The following is a 24,237-nucleotide window of genomic DNA, read 5'->3' as shown; positions in this document are numbered from 1 at the left end:
ACCAAAAATATTTAGAAATTCTTGACCTATTTACTTTAGATTTTTACACAATCCATTAATGAATATTCAGACGGATATAAGCTATATATTTTTAATATAACACATGAATATGTATGTAATACATAAGGGAAAGGTCCAGAGCGGGAGAAGGAGAAGATGGACAAAGAGAGGGGTGGACAGAGGGAAGGGGAAAAGGATATAGGACTTATACCCAATTTCCAAACATATTAAGCAATTGCGAAGCGTTGCTCGGTTTGCTATGAAGTTATAAAATGGAAATCAACAAAAGCAAAGCAAGGGCAATGGAGTGTAGTCAAAATAACAACGGTGACACCATGACAATTAGATTTAGAATGAGATACTAAAAGTAGCAAGGGAGGAATTTTGCAAAAAATGGTTCAAATGGCACTATGGGACTTAACATCTCAGGTCATCAGTCCCCTAGAACTTAGAACTACTTAAACCTAACTAACCTAGAGACATAACACACATCCATGCCCGAGGCAGGATTCGAACCTGCGACCGTAGCAGTGGCGCGGTTCCGGACTGAAGCGCCTAGAACCGCTCGGGCACCAAGGCCGGCAGGAATTTTGCAATTTGGGCAGCAAAATCCAGTGAATAACCTTAATATTCGGACACTACGTGATTTTTACTTTGCTGCATTGTAACTGTATTCTGAAAAAAAAAACAAAAATATAATGTATCCACGTATTACATGAAGGTAGATGTCTAGTAAACAATAGTACACAACGTATAGAAATAAAGCACTCTTCGACGGTCACGTTACTTCAATATGCGGACAGATGGCAGTGCCACACTTGTATTCACCGTTCACTCCGGGGTAAAGCCAGAAGGCAAGCCGCCGGCAGGAGTGGCCGTGCGTTTCTAGGCGCTACAGTCTGGAGCCGAGCGACCGCTACGGTTGCAGGTTCGAATCCTGCCTCGAGGATGGATGTGTGTGATGTCCTTAGGTTAGTTAGGTTTAGGTAGTTCTAAGTTCTAGGGGACTGATGATCTCAGCAGTTAAGTTGCATAGTGCTCAGAGCCATTTGAACCAGAAGGCAAGTGTGTGTTTACAAGCGCGGTCTACTGCCCAGACGTCACGATGTCACGGAAAGCTAATACTAGTTTTGAGATACGACAGTTTGTGATTTTTCACAACGCGAAATTTGAATCATACAGACAAATTCCTGCCACGCACAACACAAGAAAGAGTACTGCGGCAGATATCCTCAGACGATTCCAAAATGAGGACCATTACGACTCCACGCCGCAAAAGGGCCAGCCACCGAAGCTGGATACATGTGACAAGAGGCAGCTAACACGGAAAATAAAGAAGGATCCTACTCTCAGTGTGCCCAGATTAGCAAGTGAGCTGACGATTCGCAGAGTGGCTACAATGGAAGAGTGGCCAGGAAGAAACCGTATGTGAATGAACAGAATCGAAAGAAGAGATTGTACTTTGCCAGGGAGTTTATTACGAAGGATGAAATATGGTGGAACGACGTCATTTTTGCCGAAGAAAGTAAATTTAACGTTTTTGGGTCCAATGGACGATGACTGGTGTGGCGGAAGAAGAACGAAGAATTTACAGTCACAAATATTAAACTGACGGTAAGGCATGGAGGTGTGTGTGGGTGTGTGTGTGTGTGTGTGTGTGTGTGTGTGTGTGAAGTCCTAAGGGACCAAACTGCTGAGGTCATCGGTCCCTAGCCTTGCACACTATTTAAACTAACTTAGTCTAACTTCTTACGCTACGAACAACACACACACACACCCATGCCCGAGGGAGGACTCGAACCTCCGACGGGGGGGTGGGGGGGGGGGGTGCAATTTCGTGACACGGCGCCTCAAGCCGCGCGGCCAAGGCATGGAGGTGGCAGCGTTCTTGTCTGGGGCTGTCTCAAATAGTGCGGCACAAAACGACACGCCAGCTGAAGTCCGAAGAACGGGCCAGAGCGTGTTCCCGTGCGACACCAGACGCAGCGCTTGCACCATACATGAAACGCCCCGTATTTTTCACTGTGTACACAACACTTTCGTCCTTCGAGAGCGACTGCTTGAGCTACCAGTGTTTAGTACGACTACTTGAGCTACCAATGTTTAGTACACAGCGCATTCCGAACAAGTTGTTCCAGAATCACGTCCTCCGGAAATTTGTCGCCTTCCTCGGCCGGAAGGACGCGAACATGCCATGTCTTGTCAATAACTTGACGGGACCTCGATCGGGCTAGAGTTATATTATCTTTAGACAGCTTAATATTAAGCTACGGAAGTAACCATTACGTATAATGAGTATGCATTTCAATGTTGTTTTTTTTTATTTTTGCATTCAGAACTGGAACGGATGTTTAAACGAGTAAACTTTCCTTCCTGTAGAATTGGCGTAAGTCAGCAGACAAACCATCCGATGAAGAACTACAAGGCATGGAAAGAATTACGCATCACCACAGTATTACATGAGTCACTATCAAGGCCTGTTAATCGTACATTCGTTAGAGTTGCTAAAGGAAGTGTGTTAGTGTGTGTGTGTGTGTGTGTGTGTGTGTGTGTGTGTGTGTGTGTGTGAGAGAGAGAGAGAGAGAGAGAGAGAGAGAGAGAGAGAGTAGCTGGTTGAGTAAGTAAACGCTAAACAAACGATATGCGGATCCTTCCAAATATAGAATCAGCGGATCATTATCGCAAATTGGTGCTTTAGTAAAAGTGTCTCCCCTACCAAATTCGGACATAATGCTCGACGTTTCTCTTCAACGACCTGGCAAAACCTAATATCTCTGAATCAAGGGCAGTTCTTAAACAACAACAGAAATAACTTCAATGCATCGCACGTTTGCGACAAGGGAAAAGGGGCTGCATTCTGCGTGTGGGGCTTCAGGAGTCATGAAAAGATGTGAAGGCAGTGCCGTTGCAGTTGAGCATTATGGTAGTAATTAGCTTTTGTTCCTGACGCCGAGCTTCCGACTGGTCTTTCTCGGAAATGGCCACGCCGGCAGATGAGATTTAGATTGGTACAAAATGGAAGGGGGAGGAAGAAGCATAGAACACGGGGCCTCCACAGCCCTCACCTTCCTCCGCCCCCTTCAGTTGTTTCCAATATGTCGCCCTTGGTGTAGGTTTTTTTTCCACTTGCGCTGGAAATAGCTCTTCATCCACGAAACATTGCTTGCTCTGTGGATTAGGTAAAATTTGTGTGTTTCTTAACTTGTGCTGGTGCTGTATCTATCGTAATCCAATGCTACCAGAATTCTGATACCATCAGACAATCACTCCAACAATCTTCTAAAAATGTTTTTCCACGTTGGTAAGATCCAGTTGTCGACAGCGTTTATCATTGGCGATGCCAACACATCTGTCCTTTGAGAGTATGTTTTCATTATCATGATGTGTCACGACGCATTTCCTCATACTTTAGGACCAACCGTAGATTTTTTTTACCCAGAATATAAAGGCTGCAGTGAGTCTTCAAATAGAATTCTCGGCGTCGATTGGAGCGAGCTATTTATGGTCATACAGCTCTAGCAGCATGTGAACAGAAACAATTGCTAGCGTATTTTAACACCATTAAGAGGGCTGGCCGCATTGGTTTTAATCAGAAAGTATACAACACAAGCCTCATTAGCTACAAAAGCTAATGTATCACTTTCCTAAATTCCTATGTACGTGCTACGTAACAGAATGACACTAATTTCCGCGGTCTCTGCGATGGGAAATAAAGGTGGAGGTAGTCCTGAACAGTCCTGTTTCCTGGATACTTAAGCTGAACGGGTTATAAAACAAATCGATAGCTAAATTTAAACTTACTATCACAACACATCTGATGGAATGCTCACAAGAAAATAATTACTTTTCTATTGATTACAGTATATTTATTCGGTACAATAGACTTAAACACCCAGAGGAAATGGAAAATTCGAGAAAATAATGGATTTACTAGGTTTATGTTAATCAGTACTAAACTTCAGAGAGCTACAGTTCTTCACTGAAAACATAGCACCACACACACGTGTTTAGAAACGCGTTCGGACAATACCTGTTTATCGCCGTCTCTTAAAACGGCGAAGTCTAGACCTCAGCGTTACACACTTCCATTGCCCTGTCTACTTTGTACATACACTAGCCGCCACATGGCCTACAAAGGTAGCCGATGCTTGATGAATACTTATTGCGCTGTGGAGATTAGGTGTCGACCGTGGCCTGGAATCAGGCGAAAGTGGAACATACAAAGCTGTACAGTGTACACGTTGAAGAACGTGCGAAATATTTATTTCAATGAAGAGGTAAGGCGCTGTTATGTTTTGGAATACGGGCGAATGTGGAACAGACAATGTCGTACACCTTGAACAACGCGAGGAATCGCCGGTACTCAACGGCGATTCGCTGTTCTTCACTCAGATGAGAAGCACAAACACGTGCATTCTGAAATCACTTGTGACCCGTTTGGTCCCTTACGTTAAAAGCACTGCAAATTTGTGTGTGTAATGGAAAGATATTATTTTGGTTTAAGCATTCCCGAGTACAGTAGCATCTTTGTAAAGGATAACTACATCAGTTTATCCATGGCCCAAAATAGGAAATAAAAGGATTTACGATTTACTTTAATTACATTTCTGCAGCTGCCATACCCAATATGTATTGACAGCAAATGCACACTTACGTGCAATGCTTACATTTAACAAATCTGTTACCGTATTAATAGCTTCCCGAAGTGCACCTAACAAAGGCCACTACGTCAAACGTACATTCACTATTCTCCACTATAAGATGTATAGCAATCACCTAGCATCCTGATGTTCTTTTTGACACAACCAATAATTTTAAGAAGCATATTTCGAATTGGACAAGATGCCAGACGTGATTCATCAGCGTGTATTACATTCACATACAAGGTATTCCAAACCCTTAGTTCAGAGTTATACAGGTGCAGAAGAAACTAACGGCAGCAGATGAATACTTCCAAGCAGTAAGGTGTCTTGAACAGTTGCGAAGCACGTGGTCGTATTGTCCATGAGGCTTCATTTAAACGTGATGGTGATTTCAAATCCCATGATTTCTGGACCGATGAAAATCCATATACGACGCTCGTCTCGGAAAAGAAGCAATGATTCTCTATCAACACGTGGGCTGGAATTCTATAACATCAACGAGGTTCAATGGAGCTCTATTTTGGGCCACTCAGTTTGCACGAAACTCTTTACATCGTGTCAGTCCTGGATGTGTTGCCATAGTTACTGGAGACTTTACCTCCTGCTGTTCGCTAAAGGATGTTTGTCCAGCAAGCCTTTCGAATGTAGCCCACGAAATGAAATGTTAACTTCCATCCTCAGACTAATACTTTGCATTTGCATATAGCTCTAGCGGTCCTTTTGGACCACGACATTTGTCTTAATAAAGTAAAAAAATTGCTGAAAATGAACATCTTCACACGGAGTTCGTTACATAAGATTATGGTGAATTTCTGGTAAGATTCTAATAAGCTCTTGGTAAGGCTCTCGTTAGCTCCTGGTATCGTCTTACTGTTCAAACTTTTTTTCCCTACGGAGTTACCTGAGACCATTGGTGTACGAAATCCCAGTAACTGAGCTATCCTTGCCGACTGCCTCATTGTACAACAGACACAAGGGATATTTGAGAGTGTGCTACAGAACTTTATGACTTCGTTTAGTTCAGCTGTCGTCACTTTGAACTGTTGCTATGACTTTCAATTTTCGCTACAAGGTAAATTTGCGTACGACATTAAAAAGATACTACATAATCATTTCCGGCCATTGGTACTTCATGTCAAAAGTATTCAGTTTCGGATCCTCTGTGTGAGCCTGACACATTCCTTAGAGAGGAGGAGTGTTAGCAAATGTTTCGTATCGTGAGAACAAGAACGTTGTCTGAGCGACAGTGCGTGCTGTGAAGGCACACAGCTGTTTGGCTGGGATGTTAGCTTCTCTGGCAGAAGCCCAGCAAAGTCGAGACGGTGCTGTGACCTCCAGCGGCTGTGTCAATGTCAAACGCTCGCGCCTCTCTGAAGGGACTAAGCTGTTGCTAACTGTATGGAGAGTGCAGACTTCCATTTTTATCAACGCAGAACCACCATTGTTTTGACACACAGTCACTTTTTATCTTATTTCGTAATTACGACACTTTTATATCATTTGTGATTGGAACACCCGCCTTGGACAGAGTTCTAGTTTGGTGTCTTGTATCCGTCACTCCTAATTGATGGAGAACCCCCTGAGCGTGGACACCATTCAGAAAAATACTGCAACAGCAACTCTCCCGCCATCCCAAATAATTCTTATTTTTGCAGCATCGCCCCAGGAATCAAAAACGATATATTACTGAATTTATCCGTAGCTATATTCTGTTTGACGAACCGTGGTGAATATACCCAACGATACAATGACATTATCAAGAACCTGCCTGGCTGATTAAAACTGTGTGCCGCACCGGGACTCATAAACTTGAAACATTATCTTTCGCGGGCAACGCTCTTACTGAATGAGCTATCTACGCGCGTGTCACGAGCCGTCCTCAAACCTTCAAGTCCGCCAGCATTTTTCTCCCACTCTCCAAACCTCACAGCAGCTCTCTGGAATGACTTACGGGACCATCACTACTGGAAGGATAGATACCGAAAAAAAGGCACTGTCGCAACCTAGGACTTGTTTCCAGAACACATTTTTCATCTCGCTGCGGAGTGTGCGCTGTTTTGAACCTTCGTGGCAGTTTGAAGTTGTGTACCAGACCTGATCAATTCCATTTGTTGTACAGTACTTAATCTACTGCATTTTTCCGAAATTAATGGCGAGTCCATCTGGAGAATAACTTAGTAATTCTTAGTAAAAAGACATTAACAACTTCCAAGCAGATTAATTATTACACCTGTCATCTGCGAAACATGCCAACCCTTCCTGACGCATGTTAAAAAGCAGAGTAATAATTAAAAAATACGGGTGGTACCAAAACGGAATCCTGCGGGACTCCATTCGCGATTTCATCCCAGTCGTTAGCTTTTTGATAACATTCTCCCAAAGAGCCATACAAGCAATCATTTTTCCTTTGCTCCACGTGTCAATTTCGCGGAAATAACAGAGCCAGCGAAAAGTTCTACGGACACTAAAATGAAATACAAGAGAAGCTTCTGCGGTATCGAAAACCCCTTACCAATGTAACACCACACCTTGTAGAAAAAAATTGTAAAAATCTCTAGGTGGAGAAAGATCTCTTTCCAGAAAAACAAAAAATCTGCAAATGTATTACTTGAAAGTTCTTTAAAAGAAAGAGTGCGATTAGTTCAAGAACAGATTCTTACAAATGTGGCAGCAGTATAAAAGAACCGCCCTCTTATTTCGTCTTCATCTTCCCGCTTTCAACTCGTGGCTTCATTTGTAGTAGCGATATTCAACTGTTGCCGACCTTTTCAAGTGGTAGTAGCTGTTGCATACTTTATCCTTCTCCAGTGTGTTTCTGCCTGGACCTTCCTGTGCCATTCTTTCCCTCCATTCAATCTTTGAATATTATTTGCACCATTATTTCAACCCTTAAAATGTCAAGTTTGTCGCCTCACTCTTACTGGTTCCATACCAATAAGAACAACATTGTCTCTTCAACTTCTACAGTTCACCATAAGAAAAGATATATAAAATAAACTCGCAATTACTGTCGGCGCCGGCAATGTTTCTTACTTAAGAGAAAACTGACGGCTATTATTTCGCAACGACAAATACACTTTCAGGTCTATTAATAAAAGCGTACGGCAATGCTCCAAGTGCTGCACACAGAAACCATGCCAGGTACTGTATATGTATTTTTCCCATCACAATACGTGTATGCTTTTTAGAACTTTACAGACCAATTTACATATTCTTATTCTATTCCAACAGTGTTCTAATGACATTCATCAATGGGATCACGTATATTGTGGAAGGAAGTAATTTGCAAAAACTTTTAACTGAGATTGATACAATTAAACGCAAACAAAAAATTTAAAAATACACTTCGTCGAAAAGTAGCAGCTTTAATATAATACGAACTGTAAGACGCATCTCTTTGCAAATTAGTTCGCTGGGTATAAAATTTTTAAATAAAACGTTCGAAATTCCATTCCATGGTAAGTCAGTTTCTTTTTTCTGGCAATAACGTTACTGTTAGCCAAGTAATACTTTGTGTGCTGAATAAACAATCAATATACTAAATACACAATCAATAGAATTCCCCGTTATCGAGATACTGAACATTACTGCACAAACCAGTATGTGTCACTAGTGTTTTTTTCATCGACCCAAAAAACAACTACATGCAGAATTGGATTGCATTGTTTTAATGACTTCTTTATTTACCCCGAAAAGAGTACGTAGTGATCTGTGTGTTAGAAACTTTGAGGAAAGTCATCTCATTGACACAGACAGACCGTCAACGCATTATATAAAAACGTTTTGGTCCTAAAATGGGAAGATTATGTCAGCACGCAGTCAGATCTGCGAATTACAATTCAGATAAAAATATATCCATAAGTATATCGCAAAGCAACGGTGGTACAGAGATACGCGGAGGTTCTAGCTCTTGAAGAGCACGTGATGTTTCTTTAGCTGCAAGCGAAGTGAAGATAGCGATGGTAACTATACCGCCGACGACGAGTTAATTACAGGCGGAGTACAACCCTGGATGGGGTAAGAAACGGGCCGTGTTGTTTTCAAAGGAACCATACCGGCATTTGTCAGCCAGTTCTTGAACTAGTACTTGCACCATTTGCGTGACATTTTTTCTGCTTTGGTATAAGTGTGATTACCATGACTGACAGTCGTCGGGAAAAAAAAAAGCACCTCGGCTGAAGTACCGAAACTAGACTGGATTGTCAGATTAACAGATATTTATCAGCTCTCTCTTTACTGAGTAAATGGGATTAAACAAACAGTTGTATGTCTTTGTGAGTGTCCAAATATCGACAATTTTCTTGAAATGGGGACTGTAGTAATTTCTAGAAAACTAAAAAAATAAATATTCAGAGCTTTTCTTTCCAAGTTATCCAGTACGAAAGTCATAGAGTTTACTATATATTACAATCACATTTGCGATGTAATACTGGTGATTACAGGTTTCCGCTGTTGGGAAGCAATGTTCAGATCTTTTCGGCTAGGTTGAAAAGTAACATGTTACTTCGTCTTCGTTTTGCAATAAAACTCAAGTGATTTATAAAACTGCCTTTACAGAGTGCGCAGTTTTTTCTCTGGATCTCTTTGGTCTCGTCTGCTAACCAGGGTCGTCAGAGATGAACATTGTTCATCGCGTGTCGGCGATCCTAACACTATTTGTACGAAACAGAGCAAGGTGGCACCAAGGTTAAGTACTGCACTCCAATTCGGTAGGAACGCAGTTCGAAATCGTCTGTGGTTCCCCAAAATTGTTTTGCCGCGATGGTTCCTTTGAAAAGATTGGTTCAAATGGCTCTGAGCACTATGGGACTTAACATCTGTGGTCATCAGTCCCCTAGAACTTAGAACTACTTAAATCTAACTAACCTAAGGACATCACACACAACCAAGCCGAGGCAGGATTCGAACCTGCGACTGTAGCGGCCACGCGGTTCCAGACCGAAGCGCCTAGAACCGCGCGGCCACACTGCCCGGCCCTTTGAAAAGACACGGTCGATTTCTTTCCTTATTCTGCCCAACTCGGAGCTTTGCTACGTCCATAATGATCAAGACATCGACGTGATGTCCTTCCTTCCGCATGTACTAAGCAAGATAATACCACTTACATGTCAAACAGGACACAAAGTGTGGAAAATCCACGGTAAACTTTCGATATCCCCGAAATGGATAATTAATTCCGGGAAAAGACATACGGATGTTTAGCGACGGAGAAATATCTCGTATTTCACGGTCGCGCTGCTCTCCCAAGTCTACCTTAATCGGCGGCTGGGGGCGCAGCATAATCCGCTAAACACCAAAATAGCTGGGACCTCTAAATACATCGCGAGCCGTGCCAGCAATAGAGGGGTCACGCGAGGATAAAGCTTTCTATCCGCCAAGGTCGAGAGAACATCCAAATGTATCGCTTTCATTTACAATCAAAGTAGCCCTTAACATGGCAGGTAGCTATACTTCACAAAAAACAGCAAAAAAACCGTAAATAAACACGCCCTGATAAACTCTAATCGTGGAAAAGTTATCTAGTAAGCGCTATCTTCACACGCTCTCCTGATAAATATTTCGTTTGCGTAAGAACAAACGTACCACCAAGTGAATGAAAGAACTACATGATCAAGTGATTCAAGAGATGAAATCTGAATACAAGGTACCAAAAATAAACCTTCCCAGAACTGAACTGCAAGGCGAGATAACGAAGTGTTATTTTATTCGGGGTTTCTGGCAGGACTACAAACAAATCTCCTTGCGCCACCTATGCACCTAAATAGCGATTGCTGTTTGCTGTATTCTGGATTAACAGTAGGGAGGTGCCGATTCTCAAACGACCGCGCAGTAATCATTTGCGTTTTCCGAGATTTCTTCGAGTCAGTTAGTTGACGCAAAAGTACACACTCAGACGTCGCATTTTGTACACTGTGGTCAGAAATAGTCTGAAAAGCTTATAACGGTGTTGAAGGATAGGTAGTGCTGCACAATAATTGGTAACAGAAAGATTCGATACGTTGCGCCTTTTCCGAGTTATTAAGCATTTAAGTTACCCAATCGGGCAGTTTTGCGCGCAAATTCAAGTGGCCCGACGGAGAAGATGTCGGCGACCGTGTACTTCGTTTGGTTTGCTAAACCCAACCGAGAGCGCGATACAAAAATTGGGCATGGGGCGGTAGTAAGGATCCAACCCGACACAGAGGCTGAGCAGTCTCGTGCGCTAACACTTACGGTGTCAGAACAGTTGACAACGGCCTGACACGCTGACTTCAATGCTAATTAACTCGGAAACGGTGCAATGTACCTCATTTTTTTCTTAATATTTCTCAGCGCAACCTAACACGTAACACATTGGTAAACTTTTCAGACTATTTTTGACCACCCTGTATATGACTTTTATGGATTTATAGCTCGTGGAAATACGACCTTCCAATGCTTTCCTAGATAAATGCTCCATCAATGACACAGTTTTCACACCGTGGAACCAATTTTAGGTATTCCCAAGCAGTATAAATGTTACATCTGTGATGACAATCACTGCACGTTAAGCTGTTCGCGAAGTGTCTGAAAATTGGCGTAAAAGTGGCATCATTATCAAATGTCAATTCCGTAACAACAATTCTGTCACTTCATCCCGGTGGTCTGTCAATTCCTTCACTGTGATCCTACTATAATCCTGAAAATGCGTATTAATCTACGAATAATTATCTTATTCACTGCCATGTTACAGCAATGTTTATTTTACAAACCTTTCAGAACAGCACTTAGGGACTCAACATCTTACTGGAAGACAGTTGGAGAAAGTGTACTGACCTAAAATGGGACTGCGTCGAAAGTAGTTGCGTTGTTTACTCAAAAAACAGTTAATCAGGACACGATGTAGATGTTAACAGGCAGACGGATATGAAAGTAACGGTCATTCGAAGCAGGAAAGTCTAGCAAACGTGGGCTCCAAAATGCGTACACTAAGAACTATGAAAACTTATTAAGTAGAAGCCGGCTGTCGGTGGCCGAGAGGTTCTAGGCGCTTCAGTCTGGAACCGCGCGACCGCTACGGTCGCAGGTTCGAATCCTGCCTCGGGCATGGATGTGTGTGATGTCCTTAGGTTAGTTAGGTTTAAGTAGTTCTAAGTTCTAGGGGACTGATGACCTCAGATGTTGAGTCCCATAGTGCTCAGAGCCATTTGAACCACCCCTCCTCCCAGACCACTCTGTCAGATATGCCAACGATATTGAACTTGCCACAGGTTTCCGTTAAATTGTTTGTCTATGGTTTTATCTAGTTATTGCTGCCTCAGGTTACAATTGTTTAATACTCAGTTTATTGTGATAAATCAAAGTCATTATGACTCTTGTTTCATTTAATAGTCATAAGTTCCTCCATCACAATTTTTGGAAGGTACATTTGCATATGTTTCATTGACGCCTACCAGAATTCATGTCATTAATATGGAGCGTCAGTCCCCTTTTGAGTAGAGAGAAGAATAAAATAGAGAACGACCATCGACAAAGCATAGACAGCTAGGACATGTACTCCAGCCTTCAATGTTTAGGATGTCCTCAAACGCATGCAACTGTTTAGAGTGGATGTGGCTCATTTCTGGGTTAAAAGTGGCTCAAATGGTTCAAATGGCTCTGAGCACTATGGGACTTAACATGTGAGGTCATCAGTCCCCTAGAACTTAGAACTACTTAAACCTAACCAACCTAAGGACATCACACACATCCATGCCCGAGGCAGGATTCGAACCTGCGACCGTAGCAGTCGCGCGGCTCCGGACTGTGCGCCTAGAAGCGCTAGACCACCGCGGCCGGCTAAAAGTGGCTTTCACTGTTTGTTAGCGCAGTATTATTACATTAATTCCAAATGTACGGTTTATATTTTAGATTTTAATATTCAAGAATATGTAATCAGGAGGAAGTATTCAACAACAGGCAAAAAAAACTCTAAATTATAAACAAAAAGGCGAGTCCACCATATGTACTAAATATGAGTATCTCATTGGGGATTACAGTATATAAAGTTTTACATAAAACGCTATTATCAAAAATCAAGTCGTATACCGAAGAATATATTCTATAATGCACAAGCAGGCTACCGACGAGAGAGACATTCTTTGGATCACATATTTACACTAATAATGTGTAAGAAAAAATATCAAGAACTATACTTTCTGATGGTGACTTCAAAAAACCTTTACCAACGTTAATAGAAATTATTTTCTGAATCACGCAAAAAGTTATAAATGTAACAGAAATGTGTACTGAATTTACCGGTTTCGCGGTGTGCATTAAAAAGCTCATTACATATGGGGTTACCATGCACCTAGGGGTTAAAGAAGTTTTCACCAGTTCTCTCCATCCTGGTACCAGAATGAGTGATGTGACACATTAAACATCTGAGGGAATAAATTTGAAGACGTAAAATCCTATATAGGCTTATCCTGATGATGTAGTTCCTTTAGGATACAATTAAAGGAAAATTACAATTCACACACAGCAGTTAACTGAAGTCTACAGATGAACTGATTTACAATTAAAAAGTAATAAAATAAAATATTGTGTGCTCACCTGTACCCTTAAATATAACAACAACTTGGAAATTCAGACGAAAAGATTTGAACTAGAAAATGAATCTAAAATCTGGAAAACTTCTTCAGTACAGCAAATAAAGGAAAATGTTAAAATTAGAATTGGAAACTCAAAAGGTATCACAATGAATGCCTTTCGACAGCCTACCAAAGCCCTGACGAAGCTGTTTCGAAATGTGTATTGGTGAAATAAAAACGCTATTGAGAAGACTGTAGGACGACTTGATTCTTAGGTTTTCCCTGTCAAATTTCTTGAAGAGCAAAAATACCTCTGGTAAAACAAAAATATACATCGACAAGTCACTTGTACAACAAGTTCTACCATATGCACGTGAAACCAAGACTGCAACGAGACAGCCCTCTGAACATCTGGAAGGAAAATATTACGAAAGTTTTTGTGGAGAGTCAGTGGAGAATGGTGACTTCGAGAAAACACTAAGTGACGTATTTAGAGAACCTGACGTTGCAAAAATAAAAGGTAAAAGGAATAAGTGAATAGGTGATGTAATTATATCAGAATAAGAAAGATTCAGCAAGATTGTGGTGGAAGAATTCCCAGACAGAAGAAAGGCACCAGGATGGCTGAGTTTGCGGTTTTAGACGATGTGTAAAAGTCAATATTTTTGCAAAATAGTAATTAGGAAGAACATTGTAAAAGATATAGTTAAGTCTGCAGCAAAATGTTCACATAACTGATGGCTTGTAACTGCTTTGTATCGTAATAACGGGAGCAATGAACCTTCTGACTTTATTGACAACAACAACAGTAATAATAACAATCTGATCGATTATTAAGTAGAAACTAACGATAAAAAATTGAATTATGCTTAGAGAAAGTTGCTTAAAGAAGTTACTTGTTGCCTCACTTCTAACCTACACTATATAAAGGTTAAGTAAAATGTCTTAGGCGAGAAAATGTCCGGTACACGCGGTGCGTTTAACAATTTATCGTCAGTTAGAAAACGAATGTTCTGAGTATTGGTAGGCCGAATGTGCATTCTAACGTATGTAGGAAGTATGGAAAGGCTACATTAAGTCTTAGTTTGAGTTCGTTCAAAACTTGTTTCTCTCACATCAACTTGTGAGATTACAAGAGCAAACAATACTGTAGACACGTAAGTCTTGACATAAGTCTAACGCTCGAGTACATCTTACCGCCTTGAAGACGATAGCTCAGCGACGACGTCACTGATCTGATGACGTAAACTTCAGAGAAATCAGCAGTGATAAGTCGTGTTACACTGACTGCAAAAACAGCACCGACTGGCGAAATCCTTCTGCTAGATGGTGAGTTGCGTCACCGACTACAGAGATAACGCAGAAGCCTTCGGGAAGACCTCGGGTTCGTGAGTGATACACAGATCAGGTCATAAGGGTCTAATAGCTAGCGGCAACTAGAATTCGCCATTATTGGAACGATACATTTTACCACAATCACTGACAATATTTGTGGACTATACCTTAAAAATTGGCCAAGTTCGAGCGGGACTCGTGCTCTCTGGATTCCGTACAGACTTAATTATGTATATAGAGAGTTCATTTATAACGGTAATCGAGAATCTCCATGATTTTTGCCTGTCGTCGATATCGACTGTTTCTGATGAGTGAGTCTGCGAATATCAAAACACGTGACACAAATAGCCGTATCTTTTGATTGCATTGACGTAGGAACTTTTTTCCCCGACTTGATATGTCTACCCGTTCCTGAGAAAAAGTGGTCTTAACAGACAGACAGACTGTCGGACGACACATGACAAAAAAAATTTTTTTTTCGTGTGATATAATTATAAATTAACAATTTTTGGATTTTTCCCTACTGAGGTACGGAACCCTAAAAATGAGGAAAATGACGATGGTGTGCAAGCGTTGGGAAGGTGGGGAAAGGGGGGGGGGGGCGTATGAAATGGCGTGTGTTTGCGCCGAAGTGGGAGGGCGCTCCTCTCTCTCTCTCTCTCTCTCTCTCTCTCTCTCTCTCAAGCGTACGCGCTTGTGTGTGAGACAGATTTCTGGGCACAGGAGAGTGTGAAGGTGTGTGCCGAAATTTTACACCCATGTAGTTTGTCTACCGAGTATCCACCGCTCCACACACACTTTAGAATCGCACCTTGACGAACAGTGAAGGAAAGGGCGTAGAGAGAGGGCAATAGGGGAGTCAATTTCTGGATTTCGTACATAAAAGAAGATCATTCCCAATCATTTTGCATAAAGGTATGAAGTAATACAATCACTTGAACTGAGATGAAGAGTAAAGGTAGCAGCAGGGGAAACATCACGCCATTGTAGTAAACAGTGCAGCTGGCTTATCAAATAAATTGTTTACAAACATGGTCGACGACGTTACTTTCGCTTAAGACCCACAGATTACTATCCCAATGAAGCTGCATTAACGAGGATCTCAAAAGTTTCTTAGACGTAAAGCAATGTTAGTGGATAATTTATTGAACGGCGGAGGATGTGTTACTTTTGATTCACAACATATTTAATGAGTACTTACGAGAGCAAAGGAAGACAATTATTGTGCAATAATCTAAAGAACTTGTTTTCGAATGATCAGCAGCCCCTAAAATCTATTAACGAAGTGTTTCGTGGTAAGAATAACGGTTGTCATAGTAGGTTCGAACGCGTAAAACCATTTTTATTCTACCTTTACCTTTGACTGTACTGAAGAGAACGTACCACTCAAAAAGAACTGTTCTGCAAGAGTGCCTCTTCTAAGCAAATTACAAAGATTTTCCGAGCACAGACGTACAATGCTGATTATGGGGAGAGACCTGTGACGTGGCGTCTGTTACTGCTTTCGCACTTCTTGGGATCTCACGTTCTTCAGATAACATTTTAGTGAAAGGTCATACCAGATTTCGCACGCTATAATATAATAATTCCAATCCCAAAGAAAGCAGGTGTTCACAGATGTGAAAATTACCGAACAATCAGTTTAATAAGCCACAGCTGCAAAATACTAACGCGAATTCTTTACAGACGAATGGAAAAACTAGTAGAAGCCGACCTCGGGGAAGATCAGTTTGGATTCCGTAGAAATACTGGAACACGTGAGGCAATACTGACCTTACGACTTATCTTAGAAGTAAGATTAAGGAAAGGCAAACCTACGTTTCTAGCATTTGTAGACATAGAGAAAACTTTTGACAATGTTGACTGGAATACTCTCTTTCAAATTCTAAAGGTGGCAGGGGTAAAATACAGGGAGCGAAAGGCTATTTACAATTTGTACAGAATCCAGATGGCAGTTATAAGCGTCGAGGGACATGAAAGGGAAGCAGTGGTTGGGAAGGGAGTGAGACAGGGTTGTAGCCTCTCCCCGATGTTATTCAATCTGTATATTGAGCAAGCAGTAAAGGAAACAAAAGAAAAATTCGGAGTACCCCTAGGTATTAAAATCCATGGAGAAGAAATGAAAACTTTGAGGTTCGCCGATGACATTGTAATTCTGTCAGAGACAGCAAAGGACTTGGAAGAGCAGTTGAATGGAATGGATGGTGTCTTGAAGGGAGGCTATAAGATGAACATCCACAAACGCAAAACGAGGATAATGGAATGTAGTCAAATTAAATCGGGTGATGCTGAGGGAATTAGATTAGGAAATGAGACACTTAAAGTAGTAAAGGAGTTTTGCTATTTGGGGAGCAAAATAACTGATGATGGTCGCAGTAGAGAGGGTATAAAATGTAGACTGGCAATGGCAAGGAAAGCGTTTCTGAAGAAGAGAAATTTGTTAACATCGAGTATAGATTTAAGTGTCAGGAAGTCATTTCTGAAAGTATTTGTATGGAGTGTAGCCATGTATGGAAGTGAAACATGGACGTTAAATAGTTTGGACCAGAAGAGAATAGAAGCTTTCGAAATGTGGTGTTACAGAAAAATGCTGAAAATTAGATGGGTAGATCACATGACTAATGAGGAGGTATTGAGTAGGATTGGGGAGAAGAGAAGTTTGTGGCACAACTTGACGAGAAGAAGGGATCGGTTGGTAGGACATGTTCTGAGGCATCAAGGGATCACCAATTTAGTATTGGAGGGCAGCGTGGAGGGTAAAAATCGTAGGGGGAGACCAAGAGATGAATACACTAAGCAGATTCAGAAGGATGTGGGTTGCAGTAGGTACTGGGAGATGAAGAAGCTTGCACAGGATAGAGTAGCATGGAGGGCTGCATCAAACCAGCCTCAGGACTGAAGACCACAACAACAACAACAACAACAACAACAACAATTCACTCAAGAGTAGGGCTACTGCAGATCTAAAGCACAGAGCAAACGCAGCCGGCACGTTCAGTGTTAGCCTTTGAGAAGTGAATCATTCTGTTGGAAGGAAGAAAGATTTGATTTAACGTCCCGTCGATATCGAGGTCATCAGAGACTGTGAACCATTCTGTTGTCGAATCCGCTGGCTACTGAGACAATCGTTAAAGCCAGCCAGGCTGCGGTTTCCTCAAACGCTCGAGAAATACAACATACATTCAGTGAACACACGGAGCAAGGAGAGATTCTTCCTACTAGCCAAAATTTGACCATGTAAGTTTTAGTACCAGTAGAGAAATACCGTGAGTGCAAGAGATCCCTGGTGCCCTTATTTATGGGGTGGGAGATGAAGGGGAGGGTGGGGATTGGTGGCATGTAAGTCTAACTCTGCAACACCTGGAGCAATTTCACCCACGCTTGATATAAATACCAGTTAACATCTCCCAAAACTACGTTGACCAGTGGCGGGTCACGGTACTGAGACTGTGGAACTGCAGAATCCCCTATTTCCACAGTTTCAGCGCCATGATGTTCGACTGTTGTACGAATGCGCACAGCGGAAGCTGGGCCAGAGGCTGCAAGGGAGAGGGAGCACCGTTGCTTTCGCAGTGTCGACCCTAGTGTGCTTGTGGAAGGGTTTCTTAATACTTCGAGTGTGTCGTTCTCAAACGTGTACCATTTCCTTGAATGATATAAAGAGTAGAATTAGACTATTATCCTGCTAGTCATTTGATTAGTTTCCTTCGGCTCTTTTATTTTACAGAAAACTTTAACTATCGTCTTGCATCCCCAAGAAGGAAGTTCTGCTACTGTAAGTGAACTTTAACAGCTTACGTTTTCAAAGTTGTCTCTGCACGAAAACGTTACAGTTAAGAACAGAGATTGCTCAACACTTGATATTCTAATATCTCAACAAGGCATACACAACAACAACAACAAATATTTTCGTAGCATTAATTCTGAAGCGCACGAACGGAAAAGTTGGCTTTGCGGCAGGTGAAGTAAAAAATGCATTGTTTTGCTTTCCGTGTTTGCTGTTTGGAGGTGATGTAACGTAAACAAAAGGTAGTTTTAGAAATACAAAGAAAATGAAAGAAAAAACTGAAAAGTGTGAGAAGTCAAAGAAGCAACTTGCAGTTTCATTGTCCCTTTTTTAAGGAACCGCTGGTATCAAGGGCAAAATTACTGGGGCATAGAGACTTTCAATCAATTAGTATAACATAAAGGTTAAAAAGAAAAGTGAAATTTTATCCAAAACAGGTCCTGGATTTGTCTGTTCTGTAGAAACTCTGAAACTCCCTTACGTTGACATGATGAAAATGAAGATTCAGTAAATCCAGGGGTGTTAAGAGAATTAGTGATTTTTGCCTCTAAATTATACTCAGATTTGAAGAATCTCTTAGAAACCAGCGCAGTATTCGAAAGTGTTCCTAAGACGATTAAGAATGAGATATTTGACTGCCTGGTACGAAGGAGATAAGGACGGAAATTAGAAAAGTTTCTTCTTAGCTCTCACGGCTGATGACAACAGATGATTCAGAACAAAATTACATGGTTCTTGCCTTACAGTACGTGCCATATCGAGCGGGGAAATATTTGAGCGTTTTTGAGGATTCATTATTCGAGAAAATCAAACGGCAGACGGCATATCAAAACGTATTTTAAAATAATAATACATAATCATTCATAGAAATGGACAAAAACTGACGCACATATCGTGAATGGCAAAGAAATCAAGAGTTTAAGCAAAAATCAAAGCAGTTTACGTAATGCACATTTCGTTCACTATTATGCACCTCAAATTAGTAAGTATTATACGAAATGCAAAAATATTTTTCACCAACCATTCTGGCTATTGAAATGAGTCCATTCTTAAAAATCATATGGAAGCCAGCATTCCGTGTCCATATTTTTACAAGGTGGAACTTTACATACAGAGTTAATGAAAATTTGCAACCTTTAAACAACTGAAATTCAATGAATATCAAATGCATATCAAACCACTGAAGAAGCAACAGGAATATTAAAATACATGAATGTTGATAATTTCAAGTTTTCGTTACAGCTTTTTCATAAGATTATATCTTATTTTGAAATAAACTGCAACATATTCATCTATCTGTTTCGAACAGAGAAATGAAGCAATTTCTGGACTACTGCAGGTATTATCTACAATTTGGAAAATACATTTTCTTGAGATATTTAGCATCTGTTAAGTATATGTTTCACTTTTATCATCAGCGATGTACGGGGCAAAGCACAACATGTGTGTGTGTGTAATGGATGGACTATGTGAGGAACCTGTAACCCCCACCGTGTTAATGCTACTAATTGAGAAAATGTACCTATTGGTAACTTACATAATCAGTATCAGAGTCTTACAAAATTGTGATCGTAGTAATGGTCTTTGAAAATAATTTAGTTTCGTGACAAACGTAATTGAATCGTTTGTTTTTTATTCCTTAGAAAATTTCAATTACCACCTGGTTGGGAACCACCAATTTAAAGCAAGCTACCAATCTTTGCACCACTTTGAAATCTTATCAAGATCCAACTGAATGCGTGCAGCTTCTTTCACCAGTACTTCATCACAGACAACTGCGTCATCTGCGTAAATTCTCTACTAACTATCAATATTGCACGCAAGGTCATTAACATATAGAACACGAACAGCAAGGATCCCAACACACTTCCTGGGCCACATCCTACGTTACTTCTACAACAAGATAACTTGCTGCGTCCTCCTACCAAAAAATCCTCAATCGAGTCACAAATTTCGCATGATAGCCCACACGATCGTACTTTTGATAATAATAGCAGAAGTGGTGCTGATTCAAATGCTTTTCGGAAATTGAGAAATACTTCACCTACCTGACAGCCTGACTAAGGTTTTCATACGTCATGTGAGAAAAGTGCGAATTGAGTTTCACAACATAATACAATATCAGGATAAATTAGTAACACGGCAAACGGCTGGTAGTCTGCTGGTAAATTCGTGATGTGTTGCGGAACAGCGTTTGAAACTATGCGACGATGGCTTTGCCTTAATCCATTAAATATACGCGTCTAAAGCGGACATACGAAGATACTCGCAAACACGAACAGTCGTGAATACGCGCCAGTAAAATGGACATGTACGCTTCAGGAAACGACTGAAATAATACGATCATATGGCAGTAGTGACCGGGAGACTCCGGCTGCGCTCAGGAAATCGTTTAACAGCAATAGACTCGCTCGTCATCGAATCCAGCGATTGGTGTTCATCACGAATAAAGCTCTGTTTTACAAGGAATGGAGTAGTTTTACGCGACGTCTTGACGAGCATAAAAGCGGCCATCGCTGAGTTTTCAATACTCCCGTACGTATGGCAAACGAGAAGACGCGCGTGAAATATGCGTGGGAATTTGAAATTATTTTACTGGTAAAGCAATTCGGTACAGTGGCTTATGGCAGAAAATTTTGCGGAACCATTACATAGTACATTATCACATACCAAAACCGTGCAGGAACAGTAATAGAAATCCTAGTCCTCGCGCCATGGAATTTTTCATTTTTCCACAGATACAATCTGTCCAGAGATACTGTTGTTAATGACGTCACAGAAAGCTGCTGGCGGTGAAATGCCAGAAAGCGTACGACACCGTGAAAGCGTTCCGAACGCACGGCAAGGTCACGGGAAGGTCGTCGGCCCACCAGCAACAGCGACACGCGATCGTAGCCGCCAGGCATTACTGGACCTCATTCCGACGCGATGATTTATGTAACGGCGTCACGGACAGAGCTCTTTCGTGTGTGGTGGTGGGGGAGCGACGCGGGTCAAGGAGCGGCTCTGCAGTCTCGGAAGAGCGCTATAGTTAGCTTCAGATTGTACAACTCCGATAGGGCTAGGGGGGGAATTCCTCCACAGCGTGAAACGGAGGGACAGTTCAAAGAATTCTTCGCGTTCCTATGGTTGCCTGCCGAAGTGTTCTGCCCCCTCCCACTTGAAGGGTGATGGACGAGGCGCGCGCACGAGGTCTTCCCGGCGTCTTCTGCGGGTATAATTATTTGCGCCGTCTGAAAACGACTCTCGCTATTGATTCTTTGTCGGAGAAACATGTGAATCCCTTGTTTCTGATGGTGACGATGTTGGATTGAAGACGCTCATCAGCACGATCATGAGCGCCCTTACTGTATATCAATACGCACAATCTCGTTGTGTGAATGACGTTTGCCCTCACAAGAGAAGTGCTGCGACGTTTCCCTAGGAACACCTAATAACTGATTTCTTCAGTTCGATTCAAATAGTGGATTGTATGTATAAAAAATCCGCCAATCGTTTGGAAAAACTGTGTGTTATATCAGTGGTTGGCTATTTGAAAAAAAAAAAAAAAAAAAAAAAAAAAAAGCAAGCCCTTCACTTTGTGCTCATTAAGTCCCTCTCCGCAAAATTTTCGGCAAGAACCCTGACATTTCAGAAAATTTTATAATGCATTTTGCACTGCTGCCGTTGTCAGCTGGGATGGTGGACAGATGTTCAGTCGAGTAAAGTGTTGCTCATATGTCAGCATACGAAACACGTTTGTCAAAATAGACTGCGCCTAAAACGGTATCCCACAAGCTTCATATGTTTGTGGATTATCTAACGGCGGAGGAAACTGAATATCAATGGACAGTGTCCTATTCTTAACCTAAGGCTAACTTCCACCAGTGTGGCTGACATCAGATTCGCTGCGCCTGGTTGGGTAATTTATTGCTTACCACCACCGATTACTCATGTTTCCAAAGATGCACGATCTTTCTATCCGCAATGATTTGATCAAGTACAAGGGGAACGCACACCGAGTCACAACGCATCCTCTACAAGCCTCTTTTCTTTGTCGTCTGCATCGTTACCCCATATCCCATTATGTCCCGATACGCAGTAGGATAAAATATTTTTGGCACGGTTTTGGACCGAGCGAGGTTGCGTTCGTTAGAACACCGTGATTTTCCTCAGCTGCTTAAGGCAAACGTCAGGACAGTTAAGCAACTGAAAGGGGGCGGTCGATTTCCTTTCCCGTTTTTCTTTAATCCGAGCTTGTGCTCCGTCTCTAAATGACCACGCTGTCGACTGGTCGTTAAATACTAATCTTTTTTTCCTACTGCGTACGTTTGGTGTCAGAGCAGAAGAGAAGCTTTCTACTGCCATGGCGTGTCACCTGCTCCAGTGCCTTCAGAATTCCCTATACATGAGCAGTTGTTCCGGGCGATGAACTTAACACTCTATAAGGGAAGATGGCTGAACAACCGAGTGTATTATTCTGCTGCAATTTTTACCTCCGCCATTTATTTTAGCATTCATTCCATAAATTTACCTAAGCGCCTTTGTTTCTAGTCTTCAGGTACAATACGCTTGCCGCTACAAGGTATAATGACGTTGAACCTGTATTTCGACTCCAACGAACACACCAAAATAAAATTCACTCTGATAGACGCATGTTGTTTCTGACACTTATACCCTACATGTGCTACTACAATAAAAATAGCCTTAGCCTTGTACTTCACTGTGGCTTTAGAGTATGGATGCTTGTGTGAAAATGATCTTGCACTTACAATGTAAGAAGTTGTAACTTTTGCCCCTTTTTTCAGGTAGTTTACAAATATTTGTATAAGATATAGTACCTGTTCTCTTACTTAAAAAGGCAGTTAATGAAAAATTTACAAACATTAACAAATGGTAAAAAAGCAAGGGGATTATCATTACAAATTTTGAGAAGGTTCAGTATATACAATTTAGCACTTGTCATACGACTCCTAAAGCTATAAAAACAGTCTATTCAAGCGAAGAAACACAAGAAGTAGGTAATTGTTAATGTTTCGGTAATACAGACGGATCACGGTCTTAATTGTAAAATTCACACATTGGAATTATTGCTGTGCTTTTACTTCAACCCGTGATTTAAACTATATTCGCAATACACGTGGTTTCTGCTGTAAGTGATTTAAAAATGAAAAAACTGGTTAATTCTGACTCTTTCCGATCACTGATGAAGTATGGAATTGTTTTGGGGAACCCCGACTTATAGAAACAGTATTTTCGGAATACAGAAGCGTACAAGGCTTATAAATGGTGTTTTAGAACAACCTGCAAAGGCGTCTTCAATAAAAACTTGATACTTTGACACCAATTTGATAATACACATATTACTTAAACTCCTTTGTCGTTACCAGTATCCATTTCTTAAAAAAAAAGGAGGAAAACCACGAATAACTAAGAGGACTAAAAATAATCTCTACAAAGAATTCACGAGAGTTTAATATTAGTTTCACTACAGAAAGAAATCAGACATATATTGACACACACGTGTTCAGCATCAGCAACCTACCAGGCTGGGGGAGCGGGGCTTTGGTTAGTTTCGCAGTGGAGAGATTTCATGACAAATAGCTATGGGTGCACCAGCTACTAGTCATTATCCTTTATTGTGTTCTGGCTTTCTTCAAACTGGTACTAAATTATACGAATGCATGTTGTCTGTTCTTCAGACATATAATTGACAAGCCTAGCTGGGCAACGGATGCACCTTCTTCGGTGCAAGTCCGACCTCCTATGGGACCCTCAGAGTAGCGAACAGTGACTAAATTGACAGGGACTGCGAGCAGGTGGTGCGCGATGGCAATGTGAACCGGCGGTGAGGCGCGCCGAGGTAGCCCGCCAAGTTGCGATACTGCTGTAGACCCGATGGCGACACCGACACCATCATCAGGGTTGCTACAAGTTCTCCCAACTGGAATTACCTGATACT

At 41.4% G+C, this 24,237-nt stretch overlaps 1 protein-coding gene across 2 annotated transcripts in view; it reads right to left on the bottom strand.

The window, feature by feature from the left end:
* LOC124711172 (fructose-bisphosphate aldolase-like) overlaps positions 1 to 24,237 on the bottom strand; it is a 128,665-nt gene that overhangs the window by 80,390 nt on the left and 24,038 nt on the right. The window lies entirely within an intron of this gene.

The sequence above is a fragment of the Schistocerca piceifrons genome, chromosome 8, assembly GCF_021461385.2.
Source record: "Schistocerca piceifrons isolate TAMUIC-IGC-003096 chromosome 8, iqSchPice1.1, whole genome shotgun sequence".
Classification (NCBI taxonomy): domain Eukaryota; kingdom Metazoa; phylum Arthropoda; class Insecta; order Orthoptera; family Acrididae; genus Schistocerca; species Schistocerca piceifrons.
The sequence above is the reverse complement of the archived record's forward strand: the minus strand, read 5'-3'. Positions and strand labels throughout refer to the sequence as shown.